Consider the following 15,710-nt stretch of genomic DNA (forward strand, 5'->3'; position numbering starts at 1 on the left):
TAATCTACTTTACTCAAAATCTACTGATTTAAATGTTAATCTCATTTTTAAAAATACCTACACAGCAACATCTAGAATAATGTTTAACTAAATATCTGGGTGCCAAGGCCTAGCAAAGCTGACACATAAAATTAACTATCAGTACAACCAATCACCAACAAACATTTCTTGAGCAATAGAGATGTTCCTGGAAAGTGGTACATACATATAATTTTTATAGATAGAGGCCCCATGGGGCTTCATGCACTAATGTCTTTCCACCTGTAGCCCAGTCCTGCTAGTTTTTGAGGAATCCAAACAAAGGCAAACAACCCAATAAATGGTAGATTCAGCCACCCTGTGCTTCAGACCTGGGAGATTAGTGGTCAAGCTTGAGAAGAGCAACAAGCTGGAAGACCTGAAGTGAAGCCTGAGCATACTGCTTTGAACTTTGGACTCTTTATTATTTTCTTTTTAAAGTCAAGGACTTGCTCTATCTCGACTTGCTCTGTCTCCAGGCTGGAGTGCAGTGGCATGACCATGGCTCACTGCAGCCTCGCCTTGAACTCCTGGGCTCAAGCGATCCCCCCACCTCAGCTTCTCAAGTAACTGGGACTAAAAGCATGCACCAACACATCTGGCCTTTTTTTTGTTTTTGTTTTTGTTTGTTTGTTTGTTTGTTTGTTTTTTTGAGAGACGGGGGTCTTGCTACGCTGCCTACACTGGTCTTGAACTCCCAGCCTCAAGCATTCCTCCTGCCTTGGCCTCCCAAAGCACTGGGATTACAGGTATGAGCCACCGTACCTGGACTGGATTCTTGATTTTTTCACTCCAGTTCCTCAATTTGAGGTTCAATCCCTGCCCTGAAGTCCAACTTTTACTTGACTGGAGCCCAGATGCTCCCCTTCCCCCATGAATTGGTGCTGTTTCAATTTACCAACAGCAGCTATTTACCCAACTCCGAACAACACTACATGGATGTTCCTAAAGGCTAGAATTTACAACAGTTTAGCTGTTTAGAAAGCTTTTTCACCAAACACCACTCCCTTTGTTGCCTTGTCCCTGGGAGCCAGTATACAGACCATTAGTTCTTTTAATTTTTTTTTCCTTTTTCATGTTCTACCCCTTCTCCACTAGCCTGTGCCAGCTTGCACAGATTATGGAAGTAGATGAAAAGGGAAAAAGGTAAAAATGAATGATCCAATTGTGAAATGAACAATCTCACTTACCCATTCTGCAGGATCAGATTCCTGACTATCATATTTTCACAGAACCAAGTACATTCATATTTTAGTGTGGATTCAGGTACACCTTCTAGAACAAAACTGAGAAGTATACACTATAAACAATACAAACGTGATATATTTCAAAAGTCTTACTTTAATTCTATCACAAAGGGACTTTCTTTGTATGGGAATCACATATTCTAAAATTATGATCTTAACAGAAAAATGAACTACAAAAAAAAAGATTTTCAAAGGTGATTCATAAAATCATTTTAAATACATTTATATGCAATATTAAACCAGATTTCTCCAACAGTGCCTAGTTTGTAAATCAGATACCTATGAAAGACACATTTTTAGCTGATGTATATTTTTTATATACTGGGTGATAATTTTTTTTTTAATTGGAGTTTCACTCTTGTTGCCCAGGCTGGAATGCAATGGTACGATCTCAGCTCACTGCAACTTCCGCCTCCCGGGTTCAAGTGATTCTCCTGCCTCAGCCTCCCGAGTAGCTGGGATTACAGGCATACACCACCACACCTGGCTAATTTTGTATTTTTAGTAGAGACAGGGTTTCTCCATGTTGGTCAGGTTGGTCTTGAACTCCTGACCTCAGATGATCGGCCCACCTCAGCCTCCCAAAGTGCTGGGATTAGAGGCGTGGGCCACCACGCCCGGCCCTCAAAGCATTTTCATAGCCATTATTTCACCTGGCAGAGATGAAGACTCAGACACATGGAAGAAGGCAAGAAGCCCAGTTGTCAGAAATGGTGAAACAATGTCAAGGCAACAATGATAACCCAATACTGAAACTCAGATGGCTAGGCTAGAACTGCCTGACTTGCCCCTGTCTAAAATCAGGATTGGTCCAGAGACACAGGTGGGATTGAATCCGTGAGTGGGTGGCAAGCAAGTTAGTTCCTGTCTGTGGAGGCAAGCAATGGGGCTACGAAATAGGCAGCACCTGATGGCAATTTCATCCAAAAAGGCAAACAGCTCTAGACATCCAAATGAAGGGACATCTTGACTTTGGCACCCTGGAGAATGTGACAAATTGGGCTGAACCTTTGAGAATTATTACCTGCAGCAAATGCAACAGAACTTGGAGTGATCAAGTTGAACAGAAAATCCTTAGCAGCAGCTGATGTTGTTGTTCACCATCACTTCTTGTTGAATCATCCCCCCATTGCTCCCCAAGATTTCCATGATAGATTCTCCTGCTTTGCCTATTGCCTCTCTGGCTACTCCTTCTCTGTCTCTTGCAAGTTCCTTTTATTGTCTTTCAATGTTCCCTAGCTCAAAGAATAGTACCACCAGCCACCTAATTATGCAAACCAGAAATTTAGACACTTTCCTTAGAATTTTTCTCTACCCCCGCCCCATGTCCAAATTACCGTGAATTACTATAAAGTTTACCTGGTAAATATCTCTTTAATCTATTCACTTCTCTCCATCACCACTACCCTGGTCCCAGACACCACCACCTCCGACCTTGAATACTGGAACAGCCTCCTGGGATAGAATCTTGGCTCTCCCACATTCCAGCTATGTGTTCTTCAGCAAGTCTATTCACTTCTCTGAACTTCAATTTCCTCATAGGTTAAGTGGGGACAATAACAGTAGCTACCTTGCAGGGTTGTTGCGAAGATTCAGTGACAAGATATATAAAATCCCTTTCATCAGTGCTTAATACAGTAAGTGCTACATCAATGATAGCTTTTAAAATATTATCTGCATTCTCACTCAACCCCCTTCATTATTCGCACTGTAGCCAAAGTGGCATTTTCCAAAATAAATATGATCATATTCTCCCCACCACCACTACACACAAGCACCCACAGAACACTCTGACAGATTCCCATTGCCCTTAAGATAAAGTCAAAACTGCTTAACATAGACTAGAACAAGGCAGTGCATGAATTTCTGCAGCATGAAGCCACAAATGAATTTTCCATTGTACTCTTTCACCTTCCTACTAGCCTACTAGCCTACTAAGCCTTCTCTTACTTCCTCACACCCAACCTGCTTCCTGTCATCCCATAGCCTCCCATAGCCTTGTTCTGCCTACCTGAAATGCTTTTTCTTTCTTTCTTTCTTCTTTGAGATGGAGTTTCACTCATGTCACCCAGGCTGGAGTGCAATGGCCCGATCTCGGCTCACTGCAACCTCCACCTCCCGGGTTCAAGGGAGTCTCCTGTCTCAGCCTCCCGAGTAGCTGGGATTACAGGCACCTGCCACCACACCCAGCTAAGTTTTGTATTTTTAGTAGAGATGGGGTTTCACCATGTTGGCCAGTCTGGTCTCAAATCCCTGACCTCAGGCGATCCACCCGCCTTGGCCTCCCAAAGTGCTGGGATTACACGCATGAGTCACTGCGCCCAGCCAATGCTTCCATTTTTTAACTGCACCTTATCCTTTGGTTTTCAGCTCAAGCCTCACTTCCCAAGGAATGCTTTCCTGACCAAAGATGTATAAAATGCTCTGAAGCAGCCACATACCTCTCCCATTGTGTATATCACAGTGGTCACTTTTTATTTCTTTGTATGATTAGAGGATTCGTTTTTGCTTTTCTGACCTGACGGTAAGTTTTGTGACAGTAAGGGACTTGTTTTTGTTCACTGCTACCTCACCAGCATGTAGCACATATCTAGCACATAATAAGTGCTCAACAAATTGACAGACTCAATGAAAGAACGAGTGAACCACACTTGTGCGTAAGGATCAAATGGAAGCAAAAAAGGAAATTGAAAGTTGTAATCATATCTGTAGATAAGATTGTAAAATGGTCTGAGCCTTGAAACAGACTATGAAAGCTAAACTTCTTTTTTCTTTTCTTTTCTTTTTTTTTTTTCACTTTGAGATGCAGTCTTACTTTGTCACCCAGGCTGGAGTGCAGTGACAGGATCTCGGCTCACTGCAACCTCTGCCTCCTGGGTTCAAGCAATTCTCTGCCTCAGCCTGCCAAGTAGCTGGGATTACAGGCGCGTGCCACCCTGCCCGGCTAATTTTTGTATTTTTAGTAGAGACAGGGTTTCACCATCTTGGCCAGGCTGGTCTTGATCTCCTGACCTCGTGATCCACCCACCTAGGCCTCCCAAAGTGTTGGGATTACAGGCATGAGCCACCACACCTGGCCGAAGCTAAACTTCTTAAACCGAAATCGTGTTTAAAGAAAAACAGGACAGAGAAAAATGGAGCTTAGACTAATAAGAGAATCAGGGTGGAAGAGAGAGGATTGTTGAATCCACTAAATCACGACAAAACAACGAAGCACGATTTTAAAGTTGTGTGCACACGCGCGTGTGTGTGTGTGTGTGCACACATGCATATTTGCATTTAACAGTCTTTCACTTTCCAGGTTTTTAATCACTCCTAAGCTATTTTTGACGGGAAAAGAAAATTCTAGGAAAAAAGGGAGAAAAGAATTAATAAGGATTCTTTTTAAAAATTGAGCAGCTAATGTATTTTTCTGACTCTGAGGCTCACACCATAGCAGTTTATAATAAAGCAAACATTCAAGCTAAGAGCCTAGGATTTGAATCCAAAGTTGCTGATGTCAGAGAGTTTTTATCCTGAGTCCAAGCCTACAAAATTCATTTGAAAAAGAAAAAGCTGTTTGCACAGAGACCATAATAAAGCCTAACTATGTTTGAAAGATGTTTTTTGTTTTTTGTTTTCATCTTGCAGGAAATGTAAGACCAAATTAAAGTTGCATACAGCACATGGATTGGGGTTTTTGGCTTTTGATTTTTTGCTTCCTATATGACATTTATAGTTTCAAGATTTGTTATAAAATATTTTTTAGAAGAGCAAAACAACACTGAGACTTAACACCATAAATGTTTTCCTAGAGCACAAACACACACATTTTTCATTATTATGTTGTTCCGAAATCCTAAATCTCTGACAGAGTAGCTATAGGTCATTAAGCAATTTGCCTCCCTATTCTGAGACTCAGTTTAGCATTTACAAAATGAGTGAGTTAAAATAGATAATGTCTAAGTTTCCTTTAATGTTTTTAAATGTTAATTGTGGTAAAGAACACAAAACATAAAATTTACCATCTTAATCATTTTTAAATGCATTGTTCAGTGGTGTCAAGTATATTCACATTGTTGTCCAACCAATTTCCATAAATTTTTCATCTTGAAAGACTGAAACTTTATACCTATTAAACAATAACTCCCCGTTTCCCCCCTTTGCCCAGCTCCTGACAACCATCATTCTGCATTCTGCGTCTAAGAATTTGACTTTAGATACCTTATATGGGTGTAATCAGACAGTATTTGTCTATGACTGGCTTATTTCCTGCATGCTGATAATCAACCATATGAAAAAATAAAATGTGACTGACTGCTTATTTCACTTAGCATAAAGCCGTCAAGTTTCACCCTTGTTGTCACAAATAATAGGTTTCCTTCTTTATTAAGGCTGAATAGTATTCTAATATGTACACACACCACTTTTTTTTTTTTTTTTTTTTTTTTTTGAGATGCAATCTCGCTCTGTGGCCCACACTGGAGTGCAGTGGTGCAATCTTGGCTCACTGCAACCAGTGCCTCCCAGGTTCAAGTGATTCTCTTGCCTCCGACTCCTGAGTAGCTGGAATTACAGGCATGTGCCACCAAGCCCAGTTAATTTTTATATTTTTAGTAGAGATAGGATTTCACCATGTTGGCCAGGCTGGTCTCGAACTCCTGACTTCAAGTGAACCGCCCACCTCAGCCTCCCAAAGTGCTGGGATTACAGGTGTAAGCCACCACGCCTGGCCCACATTTTCTTTTTTTAATAATTTTTAAGAGATAGGATCTCACTCTGTTGCCTAGGCTGGAGTGTTGTAGCATAATCATAGGTCACTGCAACCTCGAACTCCTGGGCTCGAGCTATCCTGTTTCAGCCTCCCAAGTAGCTGGGACTACAGGAGCACACCACCACACGTGGCTTCCCCCCCCACACCCCCACCCCACAGACTGGGTCTCTATGTTGTACAGGCTGGTCTCAAACTCCTGGGCTCAAGCAATCCTCCTGCCTCAGCCTCCCAAAGTACTGAGATTACAGGGGTGAGCCACCATGCCCAGTCTACACTACATTTTCTTTATCAATTCATTCATTGATGGATATTTACTTTGCTTCCACCTCTTGGCTATCATGAATAGCTTCTATAAACATGGGTGTGCAAATATCTCTTTTGAGACCCTGCTTTTAATTCTTGTAGATATATGGTCTGAAGTGGGATTGCTGGATCATACAGTAGTTCTATTTTCAATTTTTTGAGGAAACTTCATACTGTTTTCCACAGCAACCACACCATTTTACATTCTCACCAATGGTGTATAAGGGATCCAATTTCCCCATATCTTCACCAATACTTTTTATTTTCTATTTTTTTAAGAGTAATCATCCTAAAAGACGTGAGGAGGCATCTCATCATCATTTTGATTTGCATTTCTCTAGTGATTAGTGATGCTGAACATCTTTTCATGTGCCTGTTGGCCATTTGTCCGTCATCTTTGGAGAAATGCCTATGTAAGTCATTTGCCCATTTTATAACTGTGTTGTTTTTGTTGTTGAGTTGTAATTCTTCATATATTCTGGATATTAACCACTTATTGAATATATGACTTGCAAATATTTTCTCCCATTCCATAGGTTGCCTTTTTACTCTGATAATTGTGACCTATAATGCACAAAAGTTTTAAAGTTTGATTTAGTCTATTTTTGCTTTTGCTGGCTGTACTTACATGCCATATCCAATAAACCACTGCCAAATGCAATGTCATGAAGTTTTCCTCTATGTTTTTCTTCTAGCAGTTTTATGGTTCGAGGTGTTACATTTAGATCTTTATCTATTTTGAGTTAATTTTTGTATATAATGTAAGGTCGGGGTCCAACTTTATTCTTTTGCATGCAGATATTATTTTCCCAAAACTTTTTTTTTGTACAGACTCTGCTTTCTCCATTGAATGATCTAGCACCCTTGTCAAAAATCATTTGACCATATTCACTAGGGCTTATTTCTGGGCTGTTTATTCTATTCTATTGTTCTACGGGTTTGCCTTTTTGTCAGAACCACACCATTTTGATTACTACAGCTTTGTAGTATGTTTTGGCATCAGGAAATGTGAGATGTCCAGCTTTTTTCTTTTTCAAGATTATTTTAGCTATTCAGGGTCCCTTGAAATTCCATATGAATTCCAATCCATGAACACAAGGTGTCTTTCCATTTATTGGTGTCTTCTTTAATTTCTTCTGGCAATGTTTGTAGTTTTAGCATACAAGTCTTTCACCTCCTTGGTTAAATTTATTCCTAAGTATTTTATCTAAGTATAGTATCCTTTTGATGCTATTGTAAATTAAAGTGTTTTCACATTGTTCATTACTAGTGTATAGAAACGCCACTGATTTGGGGGTATTGATTTTCTATTCTGCAACGTTGCTAAATTCATCTAACAGGTTTTTTTTTTGTGGAGTCTTCAACATATATGACTATGTCATGTATGAGCAGCGACCATTTTACTTCTTTCTCTCCAATTTGGATGCCTTTTCTTTTTCCTGCTTACATACTCTTGTTAGACCTTCCAGTACCATATTGAATCCCTCTAAACCTTATCAATTTCTAAGTAAACATTTGTATGTTTTACAAATTGTTAAGCTGACAGAGTTGACAGCTTCTTCCTCCTCTATCCATGTTCTTATCATTCAGTGATGGCTGTCAACTCTTTTCTCCTTTTGTTCCTCCTCTAGCATTTCTCCCCCAACAACTCAGCTCAGACTCCTTTTTTTTCTTTTTTCTTTTCTTTTTTTTTTTTTTGTTTGTTGTTGTTGTTGTTTTTGTTGTTGTCCAGGCTGGAGTGCAATGGCGCAATTTCGGCTCACTGCAACCTCCGCTGGCATTACAGGTTCCCGCCACCACGCCCGGCTAATTTTTGTATTTTTAGTAGAGACAGGGTTTCACCATGTTGGCCAGGCTGGTCTCGAACTCCTGACCTCGTGATCCACCCACCTCAGCCTCCCAAAGTGCAGGGATTACAGGCAAAAAAAAAAATTTCAATTAGCCAGTTGTGGTTGTGTGAGCCTGTAGTCCTAGCTCTCAGAAGGCTGAGGTGGGAGAATCATTTGAGCCCAGGAGATTGAGGCTACAGTGAGTTATGATGGCACCACTGCACTAACTCCAGCCTGGGTGACAGACACTGTGTCTCTCAAACCAACCAACCTACCAACCAAATAAATAAATAAATAAATAAAACATGGTTTTGGCTTTTTGTATTCCACTGCTACATGTGATTATAACTGATCTTTGTTATCCAGAAGCACCTCACATAAAGAACATGTACTGGGCCAGGCCCAGTGGCTCACTCCTGTAATCCCAGCATTTTGGGAGGCCAAGGCAGGAAGATCACTTGAGGCCAGGAATTTGAGACCTGCCCAAGCAACACAGTGAGACCCCTGTCACTACAAAAAATAAAAGAAAAAATTAGCCAGTCATGGTGGTATGCTCCTATCGTCCCAGATACTCAGGAAACTGAGGTGGGAGGATTCCTTGAGCCCAGGAGTTCAAGATCAGCCTGGACAACATAGGGAGATCCCCGTCTCACAAAAAAAAATTTAAAAAGTAGCCAGGAGTGGTGGCGTGTGCATGCAGTTCCAGCTATTTGGGAGACTGAGGTGGGAGGATCACTTGAGCCTAGGAGGACAAGGCTGCAGTGAGCTATGATGACATCACTGCACTCTAGCCTGGGTGACAGAGCAAGATCCTGTCTCTAGAAAAAACAAAAACAACAGTTTATTCTTCTACTTCTAATAATCCCTACTCCTAAAAATACCAATAAAATATTCACAATAGACTCTTCCTGTTACCAATGCATACATTTAAGTTCACAGGCCATAGAAAATTCTCAAAAAAAATCCCCTCACCACTTGTTAGTTGCTAACTCAGTTCATCTTCCATGAAAAGAAAACTTATCTTGTCATCAGTCCCCAAGATAAAAAAAAAAAAAAAAAAAGGAGGGAGAGGATTATGCGTTATGTCCTTGGCTGCCTCACAGAGTTGACCAGCTTGTTCTTTATGTCTTTGGGCCCATAAACACAAGCAAATAGATATTAATACTTTTCTCGAAGGTATTCAGCCAATTCCTATATAAATGTTCTTTTACCTCCAGGGAGATGACTATAAATATGAATGGTGCTTTAAGCTATTAAATGTTAATATGCTTAGCTCATTAAATCTTCTTAGGAATAATCTGCAGTAAGGGAGGGTCTATTAACATTCATATGCCTATCTGTATATCTGCCAGAGGCATATGTGGTACCCAAAGAAGTATGGGGTAAGTCTCAACCAGAGCACAGCCTGAGTATGAATGCTGCTAAGTGGCACACCTGCTGCCAAGGGGAGCCAGCCAGTCCCAGATGTGAGTAACATGGAGGAGCACTCGAGTGCTGAATATGAGAGTCATGGTGGATCGGGCCTCTTGAAAGAAACTGTCTGCAACCTGTGAAAAAGAAACTGGGAAAAGGAGGAATGGGCTACAACTTGGATTATCCTTACAGGATATTCTTATTTTTCAAAATACCTCTAGATCCTCACAATTTTGAATTATTAAATATTAGATACCTACAATAGAATGTCTGTAATGTGTATGCAAATTATAAAGTAGAGCCATAATACCTGTAAACCCAATGTCCGTCAAGGAGATAACAGAGTTCTGCTTTTGGCCTCTGTATTCCGGCCAAATCTGTTATTTGGTTTTGATTTGGGGCTAGGTCTTTGGAAAGCTGAATAGCCAAGCCCACATCAACATCCTTTCAGTTTCCCTGAACTTGTGCATGATCAGAAAACAACATTTGGAATTATTATATCAAAATATCAAAATATTCAGCTTCAAATGTAAGCATTCTAGATGATAATTGGACTGAAAATTGCCTCTGTTCTCTAGATGTCAAAATTCTCAATCACTTGGAGCATAAATACACATCTATGCAGGAGTAAAATGCTGCACTAATAAATAATGATTGAGGAAGCTGTTAAATTTATGTACAAGCACAATGACTATGCACATCAAGTAGGTAAATTAACAGGGGATCCTAGCTACTCAGAGGCTGAGACAGGAAAATCACCTGAAGCCAGGAGTTCAAATCTAACCTGGGCAACATAGCGAGACCCTATCTCTTAAAAATGAACAGTAGGCAAATAGATGGAGAGTTAGTATAAATAATTTAAAAAAGCGTGTTTACTTGATAACTATATGAAAAAATTATATACTTTTCAAGCTAATAAATGTTCATAAAAATTACATAATAATTCCAGAGCAAATAGTATAGATTAGGTTGGATAGTAATTCAAATATTTTTTATTTGTTTGATGTACTTGTGTTTCCCACATGACACAACATCATCTTTAAGGAGTGAATTTAATTTCAAGTATCTAATTCCATATAGGCCATAAATAAGACTTTTAAGGAAAAGTCCCATTTGAGGCCTTAGTATTTTGTCAGGATGAATTAAAAATCAGGATTGTTGCCTCTAAGTTTCACAAGGAGGAAAATTCCAAAATCATTTATAACTACATCCATGACAAATAGTCTTCAACTATATACGTAATAGAGAATATACAGGGTATAACAAAGATGAAAATATTAAAGAAAATTGAAGCACCCTAAAAATAGCTTGGTTCTGTACTGACCTCAGTTGACAGTGAGCATCTATTTAGTTTCATAAGTGTGTAGTTCAGTGTCCACAGGAGCAATCTAACAGTTAACAGTGTTAAAAAAAAAAATTGTTCCTATACTGAAGGTAAAACTAAAACAACTGGGATATTAAATGGCTTAATAATGGAAGTATAGCAATAATACATTTTTTAAATGAAATTTCAGACTTGTTCTATATCAGAAGTTCATTCTACAATGATGATATTTGGTTTGGGCTGAATATTACACTAGACCTTTTAGTATTTTGTATTTGTCATTTCTTCATTGTTTTTTATTGCTTTACCACGTGTATTGCTTAGCTTTGCTCATAATTGAATGTTCCATTTTTAATTTTTAAATATATATTTGTGTGTGTGTGTATATATGTGTGTGTGTGTATATATATATACACACACACATATACATACATATAATTATATGTATGTGTATATATACACATATATACACACACACACACACACATACATACATACATATAATTTTTTTGAGACAGGGACTTGCTCTGTTGCCCAGGCTGGAATGCAGAAGTGCAACCATGGCTCACTGCAGCTTCGACCTCCCAGCCTCAAGTGATCCTCCACCTGAGATCCTCCCACCTCAGCCTTCTGAGTAGCTGGGACTACAGATGTGTGCCACCATGCCTGGCTAAATTTTTTTTTTTTTAATAGAGACAAGGTCTCCCAGTCTGAACTTTCTATAGATGATATTATACTACATGAAACATTCTGGATGTTGACACTGGAGGTGAAATTGCTTTTTTCACTCAATATTATGTTTATGAGATTTGTTTTCTTTCCCACATCATGTTTCATCTTATGTTTATGCATAAATTTATTTATCTATTTTCTGTCAATGGACATCAGTGTTGAACATCGAGGCTGTTTATTTCTCTATTTTTACTATTATTATCAAAGCTGCTCTAAATATTTGTGCCCATGCCTCTTTATTTACATGTACAAGAATTTCTCAGGAGTATTCCCTGGAGTCGAACCATTGGGTTGTAGAGGACGTACATCTTCACTAGACAATACCAAAGTGTTTTTGAAAGTGGAAACACTAATTTATACTCTAACCACGGTATCCATACCTATTCTTTCCATGTAACTTCACAGCAATCTTGTGACAATACTAAGGTTTACAGGGAGAAAGGACCTGGGATTGTGAAATAAGAATTATTAGAGGTGCCAGAAGGCCTGCTTTGGGTTCTGCTACTAACTTGCTGTGGAACTTTAGATAAGCGGCTTCATTTTTCTGGGCCTCAATTTATTTACCTCTCAAATGAAATGTTTGGGTAAGGAAATCTTTGTGAACTTTCTTTCAGCTCCAAAATTATCTTATCTCTAGTTTACAGTTGAGAACACTAAAACACAAAATCATTTGCTCTGCCCAAAATATAGCATATCGGCAGAGCTCAAGTTCCTCATATGTGAAGGGAGGCTAGACAATATGATCTTGGACAGCACTTCCTATTTTATAGTTCTTCTGCAATAGTCCATAATTTCAGAGCCAAGGTTAATCACCACGCATCGCATTAACTGATCTATTACTACAAACATTAATTAAGTACATTCTATGTGCAAGTAAAACATTATAGATACCAAGGAGAGAATGGGACATGTCCCTTGCCTTTCAGGAGCTAACAATATAACACAGGAGACAGGTGGGTAAACCAAGACCTATCCCACTATAGTGAGACAAGTGCTATGATGCAAATGTGCACACACCATGGTAGAAAAGAATACTAGTTGAGGGCCGGGCGCGGTGGTTCAAGCCTGTAATCCCAGCACTTTGGGAGGCCGAGACGGGCGGATCACGAGGTCAGAAGATCGAGACCATCCTGGCTAGCACAGTGAAACCCCGTCTCTACTAAAAAATACAAAAAATTAGCCCGGCGAGGTGGCGGGCGCCTGTAGTCCCAGCTACTCGGGAGGCTGAGGCAGGAGAATGGCGGGAACCCGGGAGGCGGAGCTTGCAGTGAGCTGAGATCCGGCCACTGCACTCCAGCCCGGGCGACAGAGCGAGACTCCGTCTCAAAAAAAAAAAAAAAAAAAAAAAAAAAAAAAAAAAGAATACTAGTTGAAGGAAGTAATGCTTGAATGGCATTTTGAAGGGCGAGTTATCTAGATGATGGAGCAAAGTCTCCAGAACTTATCCCATATTATAGGTTACTGACTGTCAGCCCTCTGAAATGTAATTTCTGTGAGGTCTCAAATTGGACTTTGCCTGCCTTGTTCTTTGCATTTTTCCAAGCATCTAGTGCAGTGCTTGGTGCAGCGTAGTCTCTCAATAAATAGTTGTAAAATGAATGAAGAGTAATAGTACCTTATCATCCTAAAACATGTAATAGTTTACAAAAATGCTACTCTATACATTATTGTAATTGATCTTATCAGGTCCTTTTGGTACAAGCAAAACACATGGGATTGAAAAATGGTCCCTCAAATGGTAAGCATGAAAAGAGATTTTTAAAACACCTGATAAAGTTGTTGTTGTTATTTTAACTATACAAATCTGTTCTTAGCAGAAGATGTTTCTTATATATGAGGAAAAATTAAATCTGAAATGAGGAAAAAAACTCTCTGAAACATAGTATCCTCCATCATTCCTGATTGCCAAAACAACTATCTCCTATTAAATGCATGAGGCACTCTCTTCCATATTACTTCCCTCCCTCTTTTGCCTGTATATGCTCAAGAAATCAGAAAACAGATGTAGGACTAATTGCTATGAAAAATCAATTCCTGTCGTTTTCTATTTTTATCATGACAATGAATGTTGGATTGTTGTATCTGAATACAAGAATGGGTATTGTTCATGCAGAAGAAATCAGACATGAAACAAAGAGCAGCTCTGTATAAAGAGTGGGGTTGAACATTTCTGAACTACTTCAGAAGTACTGCCTGAGATACCTCTTCAGTGTCTCATTCCTATTAATACCTTATTTTCCTACAAACTGAACTGCTGCTTCAGAGCAGCAGTTTTTGAGACAATAATTTTGAGACAATTATTCCAGATCTTGGCAAAGACCCAATCTGGGTCTCTGAGAATCTACAAAGGGGTTGGCAAAGAGTAGAGGCGGTGAGACTTTGCTGTTTCCCCAATCTAAATAGAGTCGTTTGGTTACTTTGTCTCTTAGCACCTGTGTTCCCTCAGGTGCTAAGACCTTTATCACAATTAAAGCTCCAGTTCACCCAAAGGTTAAGTTCTAAAATCAGCATATGGGGTAAGAGTCAAGATTACTATTAATAACCACTTAAATCTCCCATAAAATAGCATATAGTTGGTTTGTGAGTACTACCTTGTATGTAAATGTATTCTGTGAACAGGAATATTCTGTATATAATAAGTTACATAGGGAAAATATAACTTTCCCTATTTTAACTACATAAAAAGGAGGGTGTTCAGAACAGAAATCACAGAAGTGCACCTATTCTGTTACTCTGTTTATTGGTGTAATTATTTAATGCTTATCACTCCCACTAGTCTTCTATCTCCACAAAGCCAGGAGACATATCTGATTTTGATGGTTTCTGTATCCTAAATGCCTACCTCAGCTGTGCTCAATAAATAGATGTCAACTGACTGACTTAAAGTTGAAATGGGAGGACACAGTCAGGATAAAAGATTCATTTCAGAACCAGGCTGTTCTGCCACCATAGTGACCTCAACGATGACAATGTGTCCTATGAGCTGTTGGGCCCTAAAGATCACCCTGCTGGTTAGCAACACTCCAGCTAGCTTCTATAGCACTCTGCTTCCTTCCTGCCAGCCTGAGAGGTGGACCAGAAGGAGATCTGCAATGGGTGGCATGTGTACACTAAAGGCCAAAGGCCAAATGATGATCATTTAACTACAGTTATTTCTAACTTGGGTCAATAAAAGTGTGGACTTTTATTATTTTATAAATTTAGCCTGCAATTTTACTTTGAGAATTTCTATGTTTACTGTTTTTAATCACTGCTACATGTGAATTTTATCATTTCAGAAAGGTACCCCTTCAGTTTCCAGCTCAGAGAAGGCCAAGGTACAACCTTCTTCAGTCATCCTGAATCTGGGTTCGTCTAACACCAGCTACCTCATCATGACACCTAAGTTCAACCCCAATGAGATCAAAGTCATATATATGAGGTGCGCTAGTAATGAAGTCGGTGACACATCTGCCCTGACTCCCAAGATCAGCCCCCTGGATCTGTCTCCAGAACAAGGTTGGGTATGACATCACCAAGGGAACTGGTGACTGGAAGGGTCTGGGGATAACAGTGAAACTGACCATCAGAAGAGACAGGCCCAGACTGAGGCAGTACCTTCTGTCTCTGCCCTGGTCATCAAAGCCCTCAAGGGACCAGCAAAAGACAGAAAGAAACAAAAAGCGTTAGACACAATGGAAATATCACTTTTGATGAGATTATCAACCTTGCTGGACAGATGTGGCACTGATCTTTAGCCAGAGAACTCTCTGGTACCATTAAAGAGATCCTGGGGACTTCCCAATCTGTGGGCTGCAATGTTGATGGCTGCCACCACCATCATGACATCATAGAGGACGTTAACAGTGGTACAGTGCAATGCCCAGCTAGTTAAGAAGGACAAAGGAAAATATTTCAATAAAGAATCATTTGACAACCAAAAAAAAAGGTGGGGGGAGGGCAGATAGTACTCTTGCTCAGGCCTTAACAAGATCTAGAAAAATGACAGATAATCTGCTCCCATCTGTCAGTTAGGTTTCATTGCATTGACAACCTCAGCTAGCATCATGGACCATGAAGAAACAAGCTGAAAACACACAGGAGGGAAAACC

General features: G+C 39.6%; 1 pseudogene; it reads left to right on the forward strand.

The window, feature by feature from the left end:
• The first annotated feature begins 14,928 nt into the window (after window positions 1–14,928).
• LOC105537509 lies at window positions 14,929–15,493 on the forward strand (annotated as a pseudogene).
• Window positions 15,494–15,710: the final 217 nt, after the last annotated feature.

The sequence above is a fragment of the Mandrillus leucophaeus genome, unplaced genomic scaffold, assembly GCF_000951045.1.
Source record: "Mandrillus leucophaeus isolate KB7577 unplaced genomic scaffold, Mleu.le_1.0 Scaffold174, whole genome shotgun sequence".
NCBI classification, from domain to species: domain Eukaryota; kingdom Metazoa; phylum Chordata; class Mammalia; order Primates; family Cercopithecidae; genus Mandrillus; species Mandrillus leucophaeus.